General features: G+C 50.6%; 2 long non-coding RNA genes across 4 annotated transcripts; both read right to left on the reverse strand.

Moving 5' to 3' along the window:
* Positions 1–13,197: 13,197 nt before the first annotated feature.
* LOC138690312 (uncharacterized) lies at positions 13,198–14,667 on the reverse strand. The gene is made up of 2 exons (XR_011329136.1): positions 14,369–14,667; positions 13,198–13,434 (listed from the first exon to the last, which is right to left on the reverse strand). It is a non-coding gene; the product is annotated as an uncharacterized lncRNA (long non-coding RNA).
* A 3,177-nt stretch (positions 14,668–17,844) lies between these two features.
* LOC138690311 (uncharacterized) lies at positions 17,845–23,424 on the reverse strand. 3 transcript variants are annotated; one of them, XR_011329134.1, is made up of 4 exons: positions 23,112–23,424; positions 21,973–22,110; positions 21,719–21,879; positions 17,845–19,892 (listed from the first exon to the last, which is right to left on the reverse strand). It is a non-coding gene; the product is annotated as an uncharacterized lncRNA (long non-coding RNA). The 3 variants fall into 3 exon arrangements; XR_011329135.1 differs by having other exon boundaries at positions 21,719–22,105; XR_011329133.1 differs by having other exon boundaries at positions 21,719–22,110.
* Positions 23,425–23,704: the final 280 nt, after the last annotated feature.

Consider the following 23,704-nt stretch of genomic DNA (forward strand, 5'->3'; position numbering starts at 1 on the left):
GCGGCTGCCGAGGCGGAGGTGCGGATTTACAGCACTGGCTTTTGCAGAGTATAATGCTGAGCCTCAGGGATCAAGGGTTATGACATTTTTATGGCCTCTCTTCTCTCCCCCCATACGAATATGAAGCAACCGTAAGGAAAAACATCTGGTTTCACTTTTCTTTTCTCCACCACTGTTCCCATCTGACAAAACCTTAAAAACTTGCCAGTGCTCTAGCAAGCTGTGTGTGCCAGCAGCCTGCAAGGAGCCAAGGCTTTTTTGGTGTCATCGCAAGCGAGAGTATACTGCCCTGGAAGGACCGGCTCCATCGTTGCTAGAAGGCAAGACTACCCGGCCCTCGTCCCGCTGACGGGTGCACTGGCAGCCCTCCTCCATTGCTAGAGCGGGCCGAAGGGTTGCTAAAAGGCTGCCCCTCCATCTTGATCTCATTACAGGCTGCATCTCCAGAGGGAAACGCGGGCCACTGTGGGGAACGCCGCGAGAGGAGGCAACCCCTGCTGCGGGCAGGAAAAGCAAGCTGCGAGGAGGAGAAGTCCTGCCGCACCTCAGAGTCCTCAGAGGGGTTTTTCCAGGGTGGCAAAATGGACTCGCTTTATTTCTGAACAGTGGTGTGCTGAGGAAGGCTTGTGCCCACCTCTGTGCTCAGGTCTAGTCTGCACCAGAAAAGAGAGACGACCCCAAAAATCCAGGTGGTGGCCCCCGACTCGCAGGAGCTACCTGCGCAGCTCCGGTGTCCAGCCGAGACCCACACCGCCAGTCAGGAGAATAAGCGTAAAAGACTACAAACTCTGGGGCCGGTCTGGCAAAAGTGGCCGAGTGCCTGTTTCCACAGCTAGACACCAAGAAATGTGGCGTAATCGGTTCCCTCAGGTTATCTTATTTATCCAAGGAAAGACAGCATTAAAATATCTCCAATCTGAAATCTGAAAAGGAATCTGAAAGCATTTCTCGCTTATCTATAGGAGAGGAAGGCATCTATGCAACAGGCAGCGTAGTGGCTCTGGAAAACCTCCAGAAATAATCTCCCTCTCAGAGTCCCATCTCAGGATCTCCCATCTTCAAAACCCCAGAGGAAGCCAGGTGGACTATTTGGACACAAAAGAGGGACAACTGCTGAGTGCTGGCCCCAGGGACGTGCTGTTGAGTACTGCCATGGAGGCCATGAGATGTGAGGGTGCTTCACAGGGATGAGGTCCCAGGACTGCCTGGTGATGAAGATCATATGTTAGGCATTAGAAAAAAAATCTTAACAGTGGGGCACCCAAATAAGAAAACTGGCCTCCAGGGAAGGTCTCTGAGGGACAGGAACCAAAAGTGCTCATGGAGAAGGATACTGAACATCAAAGCGCGCAAAGAAAATGTCTGTTCTGTGCTGTGGGCTCCAAGAGAAGACCCAGGGTATTGTTTTCCAGTTTCTTTCTCTCTTTTTGACTGCCCTTCTTGACTATGCCAATAAAAAAACACCACTCCCTCCTCTTATTCTTTTTCTTTGTTTACTTAACTTTTTTTCCTCATAGCAACTGCATAAAGCTGAAGCCATCTGATATTTCCAAGTAACCAAGACCATTATTCACTGAAGGCACTGGCCTGGATCCTAATTGCTGCTGGTCTCATACTCAATACAAGCATTGCAAACAGCTGTAAATATCTCTGTACAGTACTCCACTCATGTCAAGCCGACCCTAATTCTTACAAGTCCCCTGGGATACAAATAAAAGTTCATCAACACACTGCCAGAGCAAATAGGTGCGCTAGGTACACTTTGGAAGGACAAACAGCAGCAAGAGAGGAGGCAGGGTGGAAATACAGTTTTACACCCTTTTCCAAGGGGAAGCAGGTGAAAGGAGTCGGTGGTCACCGGTATCTGCGGGCCACCTGATGGGATGAAGAGACCTTGCAACTGTGTGACACTAGGACAAGGAGGACTTTCCAGATCATGTCCCAGTGCCCAGAGAATGTTTGAGGAGGAGGCTGGAGCTTCCCCCTTCCCACATTACCCTTCCAAGCCTTTGTTCAGGCACGCGGCTATTCTGGCATTACCCGATTTCTGCATCCTATTTCCCTCCATTCACACAAAGGGCCTGTGTTTCATACAAACCTTTGTTTAAGGCTAAAGAGCATCACAACTGCCAGGTAACAACACTGCATTACACGGGTGACGAGGTCAGTGTAAAACCCCTGCTGAGGAGGAGGAGAAGTCTGTGCTTTGCACCTCTCCTTGCCAGCATCACAGAAAGGAGAAAAGGACAGGGCAGCAAAGCACGTGACAAAGTGCAAAATATGGTGCTTTTGTTTTTAATCATCTACTTCACTGCTATAACCAGAGGAATGCAAAGAAAAAAAATCGTAGTGCAAGAACCTGACTATTTTGCAACAAAAAATGATAGTCAATAAAACAACTTTGGGGGTTTTTTTCTTTTCAAAATACAGTCCAAGTCAGAGATGGGGGCGGAGGGAGGTCCAATTTCTTACCAGCTCCCCAGAGAGTTAGGCACTTATAACACTCCCTCATCTTTTATTGCCCTTATTCTTCAAATCCTGCCCATCCCCTGTGTGATTTTACACTGCCCTTCTGCTCTCCTTCCCATCTATCACATGGTATCTCCCTTTTCTGCTCGCTTCCTCCTTTTCTCTGATCCACTCATGCATTCCAGCTTCCCTCACTCATCCCAAAGTTTGTTGGAACATCAACATTCCTCCGATGCCTTCAGCCCCTCATCCCACGTGGCTGCCTGCGCCCTGCCAAGGGGCTCCCGTCCTGACAGCAGGGCTGCAGGAGCCTAAACCCACTGCTTCTTGTGGCCGAGTCAATTCAGCCACACAGAAGAGCAGAAACTTTGGCGAGAGATTTCAGCTCAGCTGGGGGAGGCGAAGAAGGCGCAGTGTGAAAGTCCACTGCTACCAGGAGATGGAAATCAGTACAGCTGGTACTGTGTGTTCAGCTCTCAGCCAAAGTCCTTTCTCTCAAGGTTGTGCTGACAGACTACAAAAACAACGGCTGAAAGCGCGGCATGAAAGCGAGCGACGGGTAACTTGCCCCAGAAGAAAGAATCCATGAAGAGGAAGGTTTAACGTGTTTTGTTTCGATGTCAAGCCCTTGGCAGGAGGGGGAATGAAAGGTGTTAATCCAATGCACACCTAATTCTTCTTGATGCACATGTGTATTTCTCCCAGCCTTTCCACATAAGTGCTCTCTTTAAGACTCAGTCCTTAAGGAGTGACATTTCAGAGGGACACCCCAGACCCCCCCATTTGCTCCAAGACAGGGTATATGCTGCGAATGAAGACATGTGGCAAGCAAATTTTTACCAGGAACAAATATTTGCCATCGTTCTGGATGGCTGCTATGCCACGCTACATTCTTCCTGGCACACTAGAGTGGAAAAATATTCTCAGAAAAGTAAGTAGATTTCTGCCATCGCAAACAGCTGACAAACACTTCAGGCCACTGAACTCTGGGTCTTCATTTCTCCTTGTCAAGTTAGAGGCCCTGCCCCGGGTAGGACTATGCACATAGCTGGCTTCTCATGTGTGCTGGTGGGACAAAAGAGCTAGGGAGTCAGATAAATAATAGTTGTTAGAAAGCTACGGACACCCAGCATGGTGAAACCTGCTTTAAGGGCTGCAGACACATGCCCTGTGCTAACTAGCCGCCTCTTAAGATCTCTCAAGATTTCCACTGCCATTTCATTTAATCTCTTGCTCAAGTGCCACGTCTACCAGGCAAACGAATTCCCTCAGTTCCCCTATGCCAAGTTTCACTCCAGCATGTCAAAACCACTGCCCTACACTGCAGCATTCCTTTCCAAGTGAACTATTCCCCCCCTCCCTCCCGCGGGTCCCGCTGATGGCAGCTTGAGGTTGTATAACTGCGCACTCCCTCCTTGATAATAGCGAGAACCAGGATTTCCTGGTATGCCAGATACGGGTTTGCCACTCCTGCCTGTGTGAAAGGGGTGGGACAGGAGGCGAAGCGGCCATCGGGTGTTACAGCTCTGGGTTGTGTCTGTGCACCTTGACATCCCGCCAGGCTATAATAAGAGAGACCTGCAGGGAGCAACATATGTCAAAGTTGGTATTTTTTCCTTCCTGCCTGCGCTCCTCGAAACCGCCTCAACTGGATCGACGCCCGCCCAGTTCCTTCTCTGGGTAGCCAACGAAGCATGCACACCGCAAGAGGAGCTGCCGGCTCCGCTGGAAAATGTACAGACCGAAGATCACCTGTGAGCGCGCAGCCTCGGCGTGAGCTGTTCTGCACGTCTGCAGCTTGACAATGCTGCTGCGGCTTTGGGAGGCAGCAGCACCCGACCGCAGCGCCAACCGGCCATTCGCAATCCGCAGCCGGAGGCACCTCTAAAAACATGCTCCCTGCAGCAGGGAGACCTTGCAGAAGCCTCCCAAACCTCCCCTCATTTTTCAGCTGAACCATGCTAGTAACGCCTCCTCTCCCCTTCCCTCCCCCGGCAATTTTCAGCTTCCCTGTCACGGTGTCAGTCCACATCTGGAAAGGGCACCCCTGGACCATTCGCAGCTGGATCGGGGCCAGATGCAGGAAAGGCTTGAAAGCTCCCTCACGCTGTCTTCCTTCAGGCTTCCTTAGTGCACGCCACACTTACGCTGAGACCGCAGGTGACTTCAGGTGGTGCCTACTCATGCCTCCCTGCCACACCAAGCGTTCGGCTGAGATGCAGCCCTGGCGCTGGGGACCTGGGCTCGGAGAACTAACTGGTGCTGTTTTCTGTGAGGCCCCCAAATCTGGCATCCCAAGCAGAATTATCAAAAATTGCACAAAAGAACCCCAGCCTCTTGAGGTTTGCAGAGGTTTCTGTAACTCGTAAAGCATCCAGGTTGTTAACTGCTTCTGTGGACATAATTCAGATGCTGCATCATTTGAGGCTGTCCCATCCTTCATCAGGGCCGATCTGGCTTAAGATTTCTTGCAAAGAAAACTGATAAACTTGCCTGACTGGCAATCTTTGAACTATCATCAGAGCTGCCAAAACAGATCTGATTTGCCTATCCTCCTGCCTCCTGCCTCCTTTCCCTCCAGCTACTCACAGATACATGTGGCCCACTTCACACTTTCTAAGCCCCTAGGTGAATAAGGGCATTGCAGGCCATTTATTTCTGTGATGTTAATTCCAGGGAAAAAGGGAGCATCGGTGTTGTTATCACGTTACCAGTTTCGCCATGTTTTCTGCATCGAGAGCAGGCAGGCTCACAGCACTGCTGGATGCTGGGACGCTCTGGGAGCTGGCAATGGAGAGTCCAGCAGCTCCTTTGACAGGAGCAGGAAAGACCACGTACTCATGGTGACTAATTCAGCTGATTTATTTTTAAATGCCATATCGAGGCAGACATAGCGTGAATGGAGAAGCGCAAAGCCACCGAGATCTGGAAGGTGCTCTGAGCTGTGTGTCGCTTTCTGCCTCTGCCTGCCTCTCCGTTGTCTCTGTGAGTGATTCAGAAAACCCTGTTTAAACAGACTGAGCTCCTGCCATCTGTTAAGTGAGACACTATAGGGACCGGGTATTGTAACATATTGCATAACAGAATTGCCTTTGATTTAGCGTGCTTTGTGCAACATGTCTCGTTGCCATCGTTCACAGGGATCAGAGTGAGGCTTTAAGGCTCCTTTTCTCTTTGGGGCGTAATGACTCACTGCAGTGGACGAGCGGGCCACACCGACCCACTGCATCCCCTCGGCTCTGAGTCACGGGCTGGGATTATAGGGACATGTTTAGGATTACAGACAAGGACTCGTGCAGAAACCTCCTTCTCTCCCGCCTCTGCCAGTATCTTTGCTAAGAGAGGTTGTGTACACTCTCAGACGTGTCAGAAAGGGTGGAATTCAGGGAACCCCCAGACAGCCTGTGACTCTAGAGCCACGTTTCTGATCGAAGGTACCTATCGATCATCTTGGTCAATGACACCCAGGCACACAACGATGGGATGACTTAAATCCATCCATCTTCGTGCCAGGAAGTCTCTTAATAGTAAAACAAAAGTGTGTATTGGCAGTTGGCATAGACGGGTGTTTTGCAAGATGCCTGACACTTCTGAATGGGCCCTCCTGATGGCACAGAGCAGGGGCATCATTTTACAAACCTCTGAGATGATGTGCTTTGTGCTCTTCGAAGCAGTCACATGTCTTGTGGTGGGACGGCAACCTTATTTCTTGAAGACATCACTCTCACCGTGAACCCAGCAAGATACATCTTAGCGCAGCAGCTCGGGGCCAGGGCCCTTCTGCCTTTCTACGCCAGACCTGGCTGCAGGCGTGGGGAGAGGGACCGAGCTCCAGGTGAGCCACTGCCAGGCAGTGCCGTGGGGACAGCGGGGAAGGGGAGGCCTCGTTAATGGGATGGGGTGGATGGCTGCGTTAGTCTGAAGGTCTGATGGTGGTGGAAATCAGAGATGGTGGGAGCAGAGCTGGTACTACCTCCTCCTGGCAGGGTGGTTTCACTCACCTCTCTCAAAATCCCTGGCTAAGCAGTACCTGCCGTTTTGGAAGAACATCTGCAGGGGCCCTAGGGGATGCATACCCTGCACTGCTTGGGAAACACCTCCCCAGGTGCTTCAGTGTGTCACCCAGATACTGCTGCTGAAATACCTGACCCGGTTTCATGGGGATGGATACAGTCACACACAAGCATCAGTGTTTGGAAAGTGACTCAGTCAGCTACAGACTTGAATGAAATGCATTTTTTAAAAAAAGGAAGAAGAAAATGAAAGAGGAAGAGCCGCCATCAAAGTGAGCAATAGAGGACCCAGAAACTGGTGGATTTCACACTCAGTTGACTGTTTGAATTAATTACACGGAAGGAGCTGTGAGGGTGTGTGTACCAAACTGCTCCCCCCGCACAGCTGGAAGCTCAACAGTTAGCGAGGCCACAGGAATCAGATGTTGCAGAGGATCCAGTTGCACCATACATTTCCACGTCTTGCTCAAGCTCCCCAGGTGAGTGTCTGGGTTTGGTTTCTGCAGTACCGCGCCGTGTGCCCGAATTCGTCAGGGACGGGCGTGTTTGTGCCTGCTACCAGCCTGCTGCGTTTGCCTCCCCGCGGGGGAAGCGGGGAGGAAGCAGAGAAATTGTTGGGTTTGCATTTCACAACTGCCTGCATAATCCAGGTTGCTGCGCACATCCCATGGCTCGGCCTCTCCGCCGCCGTGTGATGGGAAGCGGGAGGGAGGGAGGGAGTGTTTACACAGCTCACTAGCCTCTCTCCAGTCACTATAGCAACCCCCGAGGGTCAGTTTATAGTAGGAGAGGAAGTTCACTTTTGGGGAGTTCAGCTTTCCAACTGCCAGCATCGAGCATGGCTGAAAAACAAAAGGCCGGGCGGTGGGAGGAAACACATTTAAAGGAGCTTCCGATGTGCAAAAACCACCCAAGCTGTCTCCGTCACTGGGAGATGCTGCATTCCTTTCCCCTCGGTCAAAGGCACGCCGCCATCCGGCTGATGCCCACGCTGGAGGGGGACCTCCCCTCTCCCGCAGATGCCCTGTGTGCGTTTGAGAGCAGGGCAGCCGTAGACGAGTGCGACAGGGAGCCACGCTTTCCGAAACACTGCTGTGCTGGCATCCTCAAGCTGAGAGCCGCAGGACCGATGTCCGGAGCGTACTCACTGCACGCTCTGGCTATGTGAAGGCTGTTTGTAGACCTTTCGCAATGACTCCCATGGAAGGAAGAAATAATAGGCACTGCTTTTTCTGGTCTGGAGGTAAACCAACGGATGTCCATGCATTCAAACTTGGGTGCCCTATGTGGAGACACATGTTTTTTTCAACTTACCATGCTGAGACTTAGTCTGCGTCGGTGCTGCCAGTGGTACCCTGATTAAATCCAAAATAAATGACAGACGTCTTTGAGGTGGTGCCTAGGGAAACACCCTCTTTCCAAACACTGCCGTCTTCCCCAGACAGCTCTCCTTGACCTGTAAGGCTCCTTGTGCTGAGCTCACCACTGTGCATCACGTTCCAGGGTTTCAGAGCAGGGTTTCGGTTTACCTACCCTGCATGCCACCCCTGTGTGACAGATATAAGGTTATAAAGGGATCCCTGCACTCAGCAGCTGCTGGAGAAAGGGCCCTGAGGAGTCCTGTCCTTGGTCGAGGACACAGGGGACGTGCAATGGGTACTCCTGTGCCTGGCCTTGGCCGCAGTGGGGAATGTAGAGAGAAGGAAGCCCAGTGAATCCCAGGGAGGTGCATTGCCTGCAGAGTGTCAGGACTGTGCGACCCATTTTCCCCTCTAAAATGACAAGTTCCATCAGCTAGGCATCTTTCCAGTAAAGCTGCTTCTTCTGCCCATGAAGATCTCTCCACCAGCACTTGCTGCTGGCTGGCTGGGAGCTAAGCTGGGTAACCATGCTGTGCTGGAGCCTGCTATGCAGGCAGAGCTTGGGGGAATTAGCACGGGTGTTTCCCAAAGACCAAATTCAGCAGAGAGGCAGCAAGCCATTGCCCAGGGGAAGAGAGAGGGATAAAGAGAGGACGTGGGGAGGAGAGACTGTGAGGATCTGTGCGTAGGAAGATTGGGAATTGCGATACATTATGCCAGAGAAAAACAGGCAGAAAGAGACAGCATCGTGGAGAAGCACAGGCTCCAAGGAGGGGAGAGGGGAGAGTGACACCATGAGGCACTGTGCAGGAGAAAGGAGGACCACACGGATGGGAAGGAGTGAGCCATAGCTGAAGCCTCCGAAAACAAAGTGATAAAAAGAGAGCAAAGATGATGAAAATGAGTGTGGGTGCTGCAGGGGAGGAATGGTAATGAAGGCTGTGGAGATGAGAAGGGTGGCTTTGCGAGGTGAAGGAATTCATCTGGCCATACAAAGATGTCAGATCCACTTGAGAAACAGATGTATTGAAGGTGCAATTCTTCTCATCCCAAAGCAGATGTCAGATACATCGTACATCTACTTCTCTGAAAAGGGGACCTACGGTAACGATGCCAGAAGAAGACATCCACCCCATGCAGGTCAAATTTCAGTGAATGAATCCTTTATGCCTAATAACCCTCTGCTCTTGGGTGGCAAGCGGAAGGGCAGAGCTTTGGGATGAGGGCTGTGTGTGTGTTTGAGGGCAATCTCCTGGGAGATTTTCCTCAGGCCTGGGTGTTGCCCAAGGAAACATGAGTAGGTTTCAGTGCTGCTTCACTCCTGAACTCATCAGCGGGGAGGACTCTCCCAAGGAAACTCCACAGGTGGGTTTCACTTTTTCTGGCAACACCCATCTCCCACGTTTAACCCCACAGGCTTTGAGCTGGGGATGCATATAGGGCCAGCAAGCAGACGCTATGGCCAGGAGCGACGAGCGAGCCTGCAGGACAAACCGTGAGAGCTGGTGGCACAGCCCGTGGGCTGGTATGGGACCCTGACGCTGTCAGCAGCTACGGCACAGCAAGGATGCCCACGGGATTAGGCACTGCCCCTGCGCAGCCATGGCAGGCGGGCTTCGGCATCTCTCAAACAGGCTGCGGTTCAGGTCCTGGCTTGGGAAGCCCTTCTGCCGTTGCCCTCTCCTTCCTGCTCTGCGTGTGGATGAGTCAAAGCAGCTCCGGGTGTCCTCAGCGTCACCCAAGTCCCACACAGCCTGCTGCTAGCCCTGGTTACAGGACAGACCTGCCTGATCTCCTTACGGTGATTAACAACGGCACTTCAGATGGTGTAATGTCACGAGGAGTCTTTCCACAGGCTCACGTCCTAGAGCAGCGAGATGTGCTTCCCACTCCTTTTCCCATGTCGGTGAGCAAAGGGGGCTCAGCCCTCTGCCCTGGGCTCCATCCTGCGGCACCCCCGGCTCCCTGCATCTGCCTCGCTGCCCAGCCCACGCGCAGCGCGTGGGAATGCTGCAATATCAGCTGAACCGGGCCACCTAGTATGGAAAAAGCAGGAGGACACCCAGGTGACTGAGACACCAGCAATGCACGCAGCGATGGCTCAAAACCTTGGCATGGCTCTTTGGAAATATTACTTGGGGGGGGGGGGGGGACAGGGAGGTGGAGGAGGTGTTGTCAACATTCCTTTATTAATACTGTATGAAGAAAAATACCGCAAAATAATGTGGTCGGGATTGGCAGCAGTTGTGAGGCGCTTGCCACAGAGATAGAGGTCTATGTGAGGCCCCAAGCCGGGCAGAAATTTAATCCAGCTCCCCAGATGTTGCATAAAGGTGTAAAAATGTGAGCTTTGGTACTGGCTCACCATCTGCTTCGAGATACATGTAACAACACAGTAAATACCGTTTGCATGCATTTGCAGATTTAATGGTCAGATAAGTGGCAAGGATGGTATGAAAAGGGCCTGCTTAGAAACAAGTAACATTAAAAATGGGTATCTTCATCTTTGTTGCTACCGCTACTTGGTATGGAAATAGCACATTAGTTAGACCATAAGTGGTCATCACAGAAGGTAAAAATAATTAGGGAGGAAATAATAGGAATAATGTTATTTAACATTATAAATATTTCTATATCCTCACATGTGCTTGGGTGTTGCCACTGCACCCACCTCAAAAGATGTTTATTGAAAGAGAAAGAAGAGATTAGAAAGAGAGATGACAAAAATGGTATTGAAAGAGATGGAAAAGGCATGTGGAAAAATCTTTTACCCTATAGGCTCCTCTGGCTCATTAGAAAACATTTATCCCCCTCAAGCCTAGAGGAAGCCAAAACAGTCAGTTGCACAGAAAAGGCTAGAGAAATATTTCTGTTTGCCCACTCTCATCACTTCTGCCCCAGGGACAACCTCGCCATCTTAAACTGATTTTCTCACCCTGCAGGGTTAATGCACCCCAAGACACACCTCATGCCACTGGCTTAGGGCTCAGCACAGAGCCTCGCATGCAGGCCAGTGACAGCTTTGTCAGTTAGCTTTTAGAAGGATATGAGCCCTCAGCTTTCATAATACAGTGCCAGTCACTGAATGATGGTTGGGAAGAAGGTCCCTCTCCAGACAGCTTAGCCCTTAATTGTCTCCTGTGAAGCATTTTTCTTTGGCCCAGAAGCCCTGGGTACTCAGCCCTGCTGCCTTGATACAGCACTTCTGCCCTCTCAAAAGCATCATGTAGGAGCAAAAAAGCCACTTCACTTTGCCCACAGTGCTGTGCCTCTTCCCTCTCCACTGAAGACGAAAGCCTGGGGGGTTTATTGCTGTTTTCTGTGAGATGCTGCTGTCTGGGGGGAAGTGGAAGCCAGCTTTCCACAAACATCTCAGGGCACCCAGCCTGCGCCAGCTTTGGGAAATGGGTTCAGGTGTCAGCAATGCACCTGAATGAGCAGCCAGACCTTCTGGAAGGCTGGGAGGCCAGCCACCAGCACCCAGGTGGGAGCTGGCGTAGGATGAATCCTTGTGAAAGTGCAGCAGCCTCAGCTTGTTCGGTTTAGTGTAAAAGGCAGACCCTTAAAATGAGTCACGTTTGAGGCTCCAAGTGGGAGATGGGGAGAGTTATGTTTTAAGGTCTTTGATGCGGGAGTCCAGACAAAACTTCCTTGTGATGAAGAGGACCAGTATTTTGTCTTCTGTTTAACACACTGTCAAGAGAAATGGAGTCATGGACCATGACAGAGATTTATCTGTATTGCAGCATTACCTATGCTGATGACTGTAATAATTCCTGCTCACTTAAGTCTTCTTTTGAAAAAATGCCCTGCATAGAAAAAGGTTTTCTTATGCGATAAGTATGACAGATCCTACACTTTCAAAATGCACTTCTCTGCATCTAGCCAGATCCTCAGGAAGAGGATTTTTTGTTCATCCTTTATACCACTCCAGGGGCTCTAACTGGTGCCTGCCTCATCCCGCCCCTTGAAACAGCCACGTTTCCACCAAGGCAGATGGCAGTCAGGCCTGTCCCACACATCCCTTACAGCGAAAGCGCTCCAGAGCAGAGGGGATTCTTTAACTTTTGCTTCTTTTTGCAGCTTTCTTATGACTGCTTCCCTTTACATTTGGCTTAGCCTGGCTCCCAAATACCCAGGACCACTTCCCTTTCTGTTTGGGGACAGTTCCACTTTCTCACTCTTGTCTGCTGGCGTGCTGTGGGTGCATTTAGGTTTCCAGCTCTCTACAGGGAAGAGGTTTAGAGATTATAAGATGTCCCTGTGGAAACTGCACCACTTTTCAAACATGAGAGGACATCAGTATTCATACGAGGCAGGGAAGCCCTTACTAAAACACAAAAATCCACTACATTTTTGTTCCTTCTTCTTGAAGGTGTCCCTTTAACAGCACTCAACAGCTGTTAAATGGGATAATCGCCTGTTATCCTCATGTCACTAATTCAAATGCTAATGGCTCTCAGTGCATGAGAGGTTATTCAGCCATCCGGCACCCCAGGTATGCTTTGCATGAGGAGGATGCTGAACCGATTAAGCTCCCTTCTGGGATTCTAGAAACATTGGAAAGAAATGCTTCCAGATGAACTCAGAGAGGAGATGATGTTCAAGACAGAAAGGAAAACCAGGCAGGGAGGAGGCCAGCAGGAAGGATTTGCATGGTTTGATGCCTCAGAGGGGCTCCATCCCCACACCGAGAGACCCTGCGCCCAGCCCAGCCTCTGTGCCAGCCAATTCAGCCAGGGCTCACTTTGATCCCAAATAACTGCTACTTGAACGGTGGTAGTGCTCAGCGATCCCAAACAAGGGTCATAATTTCACTGTCCTAGCTAAACCACTATCCCAGCAGTGCAATATTTGCTATTTACATGGAAACAGAGGCACCTCTTCCTAAGGGCCAGGTCACTACCACAAGGTTGCTAGCAGCAGAAGAGCAAATCTGCTCCTGGCAGGTGACACCGGGCTCAGTGACCCTCCAGCCACGCAACGCAAAGTGCCGAGCTGTTGGTACCCTGCAGAGCAAGCGCTCTGGTGCTCCTTGCCTCTGTGACAGGAAAGAGGCAGCAGAAGGCAGCAGCAACATTTTTTAAATCAACACCACTTTTACAGAGCAGAGCTTGCAATTAAAGCCACGCTTGTGTGTGTGTGTGTGTGTGCATGCACGCGCATGTGTGTGCAAAATGCAGTTCGATGCATTCATTTATATTTCACGCATGCAATTTCCCCAAAAACCTCCCAGTCTCTACAAAAGTATGTAGTGTCTCTTACATGGTAATAACCACAGATCGTATAGTCGCACTGTTAAACAGGTCACACTATTACCCATCAGTGATATCAACACAAAAGTAGAGCTGGAGTTAAGCCTTAAACTCTTTTGTTATGAAACTGCTGATAATACACAACCCACAAGGAGGCAGGCCATCGGTGTCTGCCCTTCCCTTGCACAGAGACCAGATGACAGCTTTATGGATGATGCTGAAGGAAAGGAACAGCGGTGACTTCGGTTTCCACCACAGGCACTGGTGGATGTGCCTCACCCGTCCCTCTTGTTCTCCAAGGAGGGCACCCAGATCCCAGACATCGGTGTCATCTGTCTAAAGAGGGCAAGGAGGAGGAGAAAAGGGGAATTAACAGATCAGTATAGTACCCTGGGGGGGGAAGATATAGAAGGTGAGGAGGGAAAATGGTTGGAAGAACGGATAGCTCTTCCACAGCTCTCAGCCATGATCACCTGAAATGCTTGTGACCACATTTTCCAAAGGGCTCAATAATCAATGAACACCCAGTTTTGTCTTTTGAAAAAACTATTTTGACATCAAAACAATGGTGTGTTTCTTCTCATCTTAAGCCCATGGAGGCCACTATTATTTAAGGAAATTCACTGGCCAAAGCACCTTGTCAGCCTCAGCATCCATCCTTGGCTTTCTTTTTAACTTTGAAATGATCCTGTATTCAACTCTGCTGCCCTGGTATCTCCACTCCCCTCAGTATTTCATTCCTAATTCTCGACATCTTCTCCTCTGAAGAGTTACTTATGGGCAAGAAAAATTGTTCTCATTGCATGTTCAAAAAAAAAAAAAATCTCTGTTGCCATGGCAGTGGTGTGGGTTACAACCAACCATTTTAGCTGCACTAAGTTTAAAATGGTAACCAAGTTAACAACTCTTTTGTTTCCTTCTGGGAAATAAAGAACCAATGCAATCAGCTCAAAAACGAGTGCTGGGACATGTTTGCTCCTTTGGGCTTACGGGTGACCACCAGGCAGCCATGGCTGGTCCCCTCCATGGGCAGCAGGGCTGACCCAGTTTCTCCTTGGAGCTGTCATGGCAACCTCCATGGTCGTGTTTGCTGCTTTGCATGGCAAACCCTTCGATTTCTGGCTACAGCAAAGCAAGAACACAAAACCAGTGGCTGTGCGATCGGGAGGGCAGCTCAGCCTTTTGCCCTGGGTCCTGCTCCAGCACAAAACCCACGTCCATGCGGTAGCAAAGGAGTTGGACACAGGAGGGAAAGCAAGTTGTCATTTACTCTTTTCCATTCTGGTGCTGCTTTATTCCTCAGAAGGAAGCACATTCAGCCTGGCTCGATAAATGAGGCACACGCAGTCGTTTCATGTGTGCGCAGCACGGGGCAGAGCCTGACCCTCTTCCCTCCCAGCCTCCTCTGAACTTGAGGCCATTGCCCACGCAGACCAAACTTGGCAGAGAGCTAGTCCCCTCAGATCCGTGAAATCCATGGGAAGAAGGACAAACAGAGGAGATGGATCATGCCTCCGCACAGGGGAAGGCGATGGCAGGAGCTCAGCCTGAATTTGACATCGCAGGGTCTGCACAAGAGCGGCAGCGGCTGAGGGGTGCCCACCTGGGCTTCTCCCAGGACCTCCAGCTTGAAGGTGGTTGTGCATTTACCCTTCCCCAGCCGTTCATTAACCAGAGAGCTGGCTGCCCACAGCGACAAAGATATGTCAGCACTTTACACTAAGAACCTTGTCAGCCTGAATGGGAGAGAAAAATGTTCCACACTGCGAGGCAGACACCCAAAAATCACTTCTGTGTCGCAGGGAGGAGGGAAAAGGAGAAGGAAAAAAAAAGAAAAAATGGCTGGCAGGTTTGATTTATAAAGGGAAATGAGCTGTAAGATAATGTGCCCAGACTGGCTAAGCTGAGGCGGATGCGAGAAAAGCGGGTGACAGCCAGCAAGCACCAGAAGAGCCCAGGCAGCGGAGAAGGAAAAGCATCAGCCTGCTCGGAGGGAGCGAGAAGCACAGAAAGCGCATGCTAAGTAGGAGTGCCGGGATGACATTTGAAAAGGGGAAAATTTAGGCCGAGTGGCAGGAAAAGCTTCCTGACAGTGAGATGCATGCACTGGAGCCATCCCGCGGGAGAAGCCCTGGAAGCCTCATCACTTGGCGTGCAAGGACCAAGCTGGAGGAAAGCTGCAAGTCCTGGAAAGGCCTTATCCAAAAGCTCGCTGAAAGTCAACAGCAAGGCTTGCTTTAATTACAGGAGGCTTGGCTCAGAGACGAACTCCACAGCCAGGAACAAGCCTGCAGGGAAGAGGGGAACTCCCAGTAGGTGACTGGGTGGCGGCGGGTCCCAGGCACGAGCATCCCCCTCCGCTCAGGAGCTGGGAAGCAAATGGGTGAGCATGATGGGGAAATAGATGGGGAAATAAAAAAATCCCTTCTCCTTTAAGGCAACGTTATCTGTCGGTGAGGAGCTGCTCCGCTGTGGCCAAGGCAGAGTCAGGGCTCAGGCTTCTGTTAGTCTGGGCCCCTGGGAAGGCCAGCTGCCAAAAAAAAAGGGCAATTTTGCTTTAGTCAGGGGGTAGGGCATGGGTGCCTGGGGAGGGAAATGAGGGAGCGAGAAGGGACACATGTGCCGTGTCTCTGGATGTGCAGCAAGAAGCCCAGCAGGACGGGGCTCGGGACTGCGGGGAGGAGCCGACGGCTGAGGCAGAAGCCAAGGCAGAGGCAGAGGAGCTCCGGGGATGATGCTGTTTCCCTCCTATCGAGAAGGAGCTTTGTCTGAAGAAACCTGCGTTAAAAACAGCCAGGGTGCTGACTCCGTCCCCAGAGCTCACTGAGCCACCAGCCCTCCCCGTCACAAGAGGCAGTTTCCCCTGCGGGGAGGCAAACGGAGTAATTTCCCTTGCAGGGGACTATCCCCGTGCCCCCGTCCCTGGGCATGCTGCTTGGCCGGCTGTCCCCAGCCAGGCCAGGTGGAGCCTTTCCATCGTGGCACACGGAGAGCTATGGCACGTAGCCCCAGAGCTGCAGGCCAAGCTCGCAGGTACCCTGGTGTGAGCTGAGCATCACCCCACCGATTCCAGTGGCCTTACTGGGAGCCGGCATCACGACATCACCTCCACAGCATGAAACTGAATTTCAAACTCCGATCCCACGTGGGTTCCTTCTACCCCCAACAAAAGCATTTGTGCGCCAAGGGTATCCACATATTCACGCAGGAGATGAGATAACCAGGCATGGGCAGTTAAAGCAGTAACTGGTCTGTGCACACAGCAGCCCTAGAAGTGCTCATTGCGTGTGCCATCCATCTCCCATCCTCACTTTTACTGCTGTATTCCTTTATTTGGATACACCGCCTTCTCCATTTCAACAGCAAACCCAGCAGGGCAGGAAATGACAGCCCCTGCTATTGCCGAGCCAACAGAAATGAAGCTAAAGTGGAAAGCCTAATTTAAGACTAAAGTGCAATATTAAGAGGTTGCACTTATTTCCAGATCAGGCATTACAAACCCAGGGAATTCAGAGTTAAATTTATGCTTAAAATAAATTCAAACTTGTTGAAGTGTGGCAATGTGCAACCAAGGCATACAAATAGCCTTAATTCTGTCCTGCAGTGACACATAGCCATATGACTGTGATTAAAATGTTTTAGTACTTGTGCTCCTAGACTAGATTACCCTGATAAATACAATATTATTTCATATTCCCTTGCTTTGCCCCTCCCCCAACAACCCTGTGCCCCAGATATTGCCACTAGCACAGATTTCACGGCCTACCGGGGAAAAAAAGATATACATCACAGGTCCTTCACATCTGTAATGGGAGCCCCGGGCTAAGCATTGTCTTGGAAATACCCTCCTACCGTCAGATCCACAGCCGCCCCTGCCCAAGGCTCTGGAGAGCACAACCTAAGTGTGCACCAAGCGAGCATTTATTCCTGCTGAGGAAAAGGGAATGGCTTTCCTCATACCTTTTATACCACTGTAGCCTACACTCATGTATTTATTTTACAAGCCCGTTAAAACCTTGGGTTTAAAGTGTAGAGAAAATAAAAGAGAGACAAAGAAAAATCATCTGGATAAACAATTACGGCTTTTTGTCAAGGACTCAGGAGCTAATCGAGTCCAGATCTGTTCCACATTCACATTTACATGCAAAATTGTACTTACTGAGCTAGAAAAAGTCAGATTAGCATCAAGAGTCAGCTCTGCCCTCAGCTATGTAGTGCAATCTCCCTGGAGTGAATGGGGGCTCCCAGGGTATAACAGAGGGCAAAGTTTGGCCCCAAATACTTGAACACCGTTTGGCCTAGATTCACATGGAAGTGGCTGCTCTGCACTTCAGTACAGTCTGAAATGACTCCCCAGAAGTTGTATTTACTTAAGAGTGTGGGTGGCCTGAATTGTCACGGTGTGTTTAAATATTTGGCACTAAATCACAGCTGTCCACTTATTTGCACTTTTGCTGCCGGGCAGCAGGAACACCCCTGGAATTAGTCAGCATCAGACACATTAATGAGCTAACAGATATATTATAGTTTACAGTTTAGACTTCTTTTGTTCACATAAATACACACCCCACCGCAGCTTCTTTCCCAGAACAGCATATCTTTTCAAACATGTTGACTTTCTAAGCTTTATTTTATTTGGCCTTTATTAATGAGCATGCAAAGTTTTGTGTTACGCGGAAAAGCACCTTGCCCCTAGCAAGCTTTCTGTGCGTTACACACAATCCTGAAGAGACTCGTTGTGTGAGGGGAAACAGTCCAGCCTCAGAGAAGTTCGTCTTCACAAGCCAAAAGCCATCTTCTGCATGCGAAGATCCCAAGTAAATATGGAACCAATAACAACTGCGAGCAAAGGCCTTAGCATACAGAAAGTATTTACAAAGTCTGTGTAACAAATCACATCAGCTGGAGGAAAACGCTTGCACCTTTGCTGTGCAGAAAGCAGGCGATCTGTTGCACAAAAGGAAAGAAAATCTGGTTCTCTGGGTTAACACTCCCACGTCTCGTTCATCCCACTTCTTCACCGCCAGTAACCTTTTATAAATCACAGTCATAGCGTAAGTCATGATTTAATAACTCGCCGAGAAACCGTACGGGAGGACCACAGTGTCAGTATCAATTCTTTGTGACTTGTATGCCTGATGGATGCTAATTGCAAATCATAATCATTTTTTATTAAACAAAACACTAGAGATTTTACCAGGGTAATGCTCTAGCATGGAGTCAATGGGAGCCAGTTTTGTGTGTGTATGTGTGCGTGTGTGAATAAAAGTTTTTCATCAAAAAAATGCTTATTTGCTGACACTGAAGTTTCTTGTGGGAATACATCACTTTTGTAATTAAATTTTCATCTGGAAGATTTTTCAGGTCAAAAATGGAATTTCTGGTTGAAATGATAGCGGGGAGGAACACACAGGAAGCCAGGCTCTGAACCGAGCACCGCCGGGCCTCTCGCATCCCGAGTACTTGGCTTAATTACAGAGCCAACAGCTCAGCTGCCATATGGCCACTCCTCGCCTGGTCTTGCTCATTTTTTTTGCCGTACTCCTCCAGCGCCACTTCCCAGTTCTCCCTCCGGCCCCTCCCAGGAGCAGAAGGTGCAAAGCCCCGGGCTGAAAGCATCTGCCTGCTTTGCGATTATATTTGCCGGGAAGCATCCCCAAGGGGGTGGTTGCCTCCAGCCGGAGGAGCAACCCCACCACCAGCAGCCGCTCTCACCAGCGCGCAACAGGATCTGGGAGAGGATGTCTGGCCATATCTGCCTTCCCTTCCATGTGCAGGAACACGCCGTATCAGCAGAAAGCACCTTCAGTAAGGGCATAAATGCATCCCCCCCGGGTGGCTGCACAGCTTTATCTGGAGCGGTGCAAGAAGCGAAGAGAGCTGAGCTGCGGGCAAGCCCTCCTACCCTCACAGCCTGGTTCACCAGAACAGCCCGGCTGCTTTTTGCCACCATGATGACACACCAGAGCTGCAAACCTGGTTTAACCGGCCAGTTTGCGACGCTCTTGTGTCCACAGAGTGGTAAAGAGTAGCTGGAAGGGGCCGGCCAGCCCCTCCGTGAGCTCCTCTGCGTTACAAACCTCAGCCAGGCTGCTGCAGCAGAGGTGGGGACCGAGCTGTCACCAGCCACGGTGCACAGCCCCATCCTCGGTTCACCTTACGGAGGGTAAGTCAGTCAGAAGTGGTTCAGCTCATCCACCACAGTCAAATGAGTCTGAAACACTGTTAGGAGGGATCAAAATCACATGTGCGTGTGCGGTTTCACAACACCTCCCTCTCCTCACCGCCAGCCACACCAGTTTCCTCAAAGAAAAGCAGAACAGTAGAGCACAGACCCAAAGCTACGCTGTGATGTATTAAAGCCTTGTTTTTCCCACTGCTTAAAGAACTGACCCAGCCCCCTCAAATGTTCCCAGCATATTTGAATTGTGAGTCAGAGACCACAATGGAGATGCTTGCCTAGCTTGACAAAGTTTAAGTATCTCCTGCCAAATAGTAATCGCTGATTTTTTGCTCTGTCACTCATGAGTCCTGTTTCCACCGCCCTAACCATGCAAAACACACTGCCTCATTGAGGAAGCGAGGATTACTTCTCAGATGCTTACCTGTAGCATCTCCAGCTTCTCATGGTCCCTTTTGTGGAGAGTGCTGCTAACAAACAGGTTGGAAACTTGCCTGTGCTGAAAGCTCGCTTCTCTGTACCCACAGTGGAAGCAACGAAGATAGAGGATGGAAAGAATAGCAGCAATACTGAAAAGTGAGGCCAGGAAAAACTTCATCTTTGCAGGCAGGGTCTAACATTTAAAAGAAATAATAATAATTTGAGACCGAGATTTCCATAGACTGGACTAGCACCTCACTTAGCAAAACATCCTAAGGCTTAGGAGTTAATCTGCGATGGACCGTCATACCCTTCGCTGGGCCACCACCACCACCACTGCATGAAACTTTGGCAAAAAGGAGCAGCCAGGAGTAGGAAGCACCAACCATGTCGTTCACCATAGCTAAAGCCACTGCCTGTCACGGGTTAGCATCCAAAGAGGCAAAATAAGTTTTCTCTGCTCTTTCTTCTGCAGTGGCAACAGGGCTGCAGCACTGAGCAGGGCTCCGTTTTCTCTCCCCATCATCCCAACAATTCACACAGCCCTGCTCAGGGCTGAAAGGTGAATACACTTTTGATTATTATTTTACCATAGGTCACACTCATTTCCTATTTTTTAATTTCCCTACACAATTACGAGTGCTAGAAACTTTTTTTTCTTAATTAATTTTTTCCCCCTCCCCTCTTTTTCTTCCGTCAAAAGCCAAGATTCTCATGTGATCTCAGCACTCTGGCAGAGAGTCATAAGGGCTTCAAGGAAATCCCCGAGTATCACAGTGCAAGGCTCGCTCTGGAGCGAGGAGAGCTGGCAGCACCGCGGTGCACCTCAGCACTCCAGCTGTTGCTCCAGCGGTGCAGCCGTGTCAGGAGGAGTCCGAGGACCAGCAGCTGAGAAAAAATTCAGACACAACCAAACCCTCCAATGTTACATGAGGCCAAGGTCGTGTGTGTGCGCGTATGTGCGTGTGCTTGCTTTATTTTTATTTTTCTTTTTTTTTTTTTCCCACCACAACTAGACTTAATATTTCTTCAGAGGATTCATGCTCATACTTGTACCAAGAAAACCTTCCCATTATCTTCTCCATCGCTCGGGCTGCAGCACAGCGAGCAGCCTGCTGCTATCCATCCCTGCTGTCTGGGGTTTGGGACAGCTGGGCTGCAAGACTGGTGAGATGGGGGAGTTTCCAGACTCTGAGGTGCACGAGGAGGAGAGAGATGGTTTGGGGCGCTGCTAATCTCACTCTGCAGGAGCGCTGACTTTTGCCACTTTAGCACTTGCCATGGGGAGCTTGGGGGTGGGATGTGGGGGCAGCAAGAAAAAAACCTTCAAGCAAGATTTACTCCCTTCCTTCTTAGTTAATGCTTGCCCAAAAAAATGATGCAGAGGCAGGGGGTGAATAGGTCTGAGTGGACTTCACATAACAACTGCAAACATCACACTTCGACATCTCTCTGCTTTTAGGAAGGAGGAGCCTTTGACTGAAGCTGTGCTCAAAGCCCTAGACAGCGACCCAGGAGCTCTGGGATGTTCTTCCCAGCTCCACCTCAGGCTTGAAATTTCAGGACTGTGGTGACTTGCTGACAAACCTGAGCCACGCTAAACTGAAGATAAAATACCAGTGATCCTTTTAAACTTCCCATCCCCCGCAAGCACGCATCGCTCTGAGCTGTGCACATGTACTGACCTCTCCCAGCTCCGTCCTGGCGACAGGGTGATGCACAGCCCAGACCTGCACTCCCTGAATGCCCCACGGGCTTTCGTCTAGCACGGAGCTAGGCACTAGAGGTGCGTAAGAGGGAGCAAGAAAGAAAAAGAAGCTGTTGCAATGAGCAACAAGTACAGATCCTAATATGGATGTTAGGATCCTGAAACAACATGGACCCTAAGCCCATTCAAATCAATCAGTGAGGGCTTCCAATGCCTTTACTAGGCTTCGGCTGAATACAGTAAAACCAGTAGTAAGTATCACAGCAGCAGGAATAGATTTTACAGTCCCAGCTGATGGGTCAAACCCTGACCTGATCATCAGCTGAACTCATCCACAGAGGTGACTGCTCCAGGACAGCCGCACTGGCAAAGCCATGGGGATGGGTGGGAGAAGGGTGCTTGTTCTCCCACCCGCTGCCAGTTGCTTGGTGACCAGCCTACTTCACATGTCCAAGCTTGAATATGACATCATCTGTGAGCAAAAAAGTGTGTCCATTAAAAACCACCTATACCAGCTAGAGCTATTGACGGGAGACAGACCAAAACAGCAGGCAAACGGGGCCACCGTAAAGTTGGAGCGAGAGGCCTCAAGCTCCTTGCCTCACGCAGTTCAGTTGATGCCAAGCTAATCGAGCTTGGAAGGAGAGCTGCTCTTGCAAGGGGGTCTTCTGCAACCAGCTGCATGAGACCGCTGTCATCTGAGCTGAAAGAAAAACCTTATTGTATGGCCACAGTAGGAGGTTGGACCAGCTAGTGCAGGGGGATGCAATGCATTTTTAGAGCACGCTATTCTGGACAACAAGCTTTGGAAGGTGTTTCTGGAGGCTGAGCCAACGTCACAGTGCTGGCCCCAAAAATTTTTCACATGTGCCCATCTTAAAAAAGGCATTTTAAAGAAATCTGGATTGCAATCTGAATGCAAGCAGCTCCTTTCAGCTCTCCATCCTCAGAGGCAACACAAGCAGATCAAGCAATTCAAGGGGCATAAACTGGCCCTGGTAGAGCCTCAGCCCAGTGTCTGGGCTTGCTCCTTAAGCCAAAAAGAAAGAAGGCGGCTGCAAAACCATTGCATATTGACCTGGAAAGTTTCTAATGCTGTTTGTTGGAGCAGTGGCTCCCACCAGGAGCACGCCAGAGTCCTCTCCCTGGTAGTGTGCTGCCACCGAGCCATCGGCTGGGCTGTGAGATTGTCAGCTGTTACTTAGCAGCCCAGGCGACTCGCATTACAAAATCTGGAAGAGAGATGGAAGCTGAAACCAGAGAAGCTGCAAACAAGGGATAGCAGCCTCCCGCAGCAGAGCAGGACAGGCTGCCCACCGGGAGTACCTCCAGCGCTTGGGAGAGGACAGATTTTCAGCGCTGGGCACTCAGAAAACCCACGTGAGCACATGCATTTGCACGATGCGCAACGACCCTCTAGCTCTGGACGCAGGCACCGGCCCCCCGCGTCTGGCGTTCAGACGCGAGGACTTCAGAGGCCTAAAACAGGGGACGCACCTCTCTCCCGGCCCTGCTAACTCACAGCAGTTGCAAAGGAGACAACAGCAAACGTCCCCCCTCCAACCCACCGCTGGCACCTCCATCCCCAGCCATCTGCCAGGCCGATACGCCCTTACGAACGGGCTTTGGCAGAGCAGCCTCCCCAGCCAAAGTAAGGTTTGTATCCGGGGCTAAAGATCAAACTGTATCTATCTCTGAACACACCTTTGTTAGTTTTGGCTGCACCCTTTCAGGTATCACCTGCCTCCTCAGGCAAACACGTTCCTACCCCGAGCACCACCAGGCTGCCGCGCTCCTCCGAGGACTGCTTTTGGGCTGGCAGGTACCTGCGCGCCTACCGCATCCACAACAGCGGCGAGCAGCCGAGGAGGGAGAGAGCCCCCGGGACTAACGCGTCGCAGGGAGCGGAGGAAGGAGCTGGAAGCAGATTCACGGTCAGGCTGCTGTTTGGCTTTGCTGGAAACAAGAGTGGAAAGCTGGCACCGCATCCAGCCGCCCCAACAAACGTTGCATTCATATGCAGAGCTACGGAGCAAATGATCTGTCAGTTGTTCATCTGGAGAACAGGTTTCACCAGCCTGGATTAAATGATTACGTTGCCGCAGCATGTGCTTCTTGCTGCTTTTGGAGATAAAGGAAGTAAGGCGAAAGTACCGCAGAGAGAGGCCTGACCCTGCAACCCAGCTCCAAGCACCTCTACTCTTGGAGAAGGTTCGGACCGGCACGGAGCACAGGGGATGCGGCGTGAGTGCGTTTAAAAGGCAGCATTTCAGTGCTGCTGCGCTGAAATCGCTAGT

Source organism: Haliaeetus albicilla, chromosome 21, assembly GCF_947461875.1.
Source record: "Haliaeetus albicilla chromosome 21, bHalAlb1.1, whole genome shotgun sequence".
NCBI classification, from domain to species: domain Eukaryota; kingdom Metazoa; phylum Chordata; class Aves; order Accipitriformes; family Accipitridae; genus Haliaeetus; species Haliaeetus albicilla.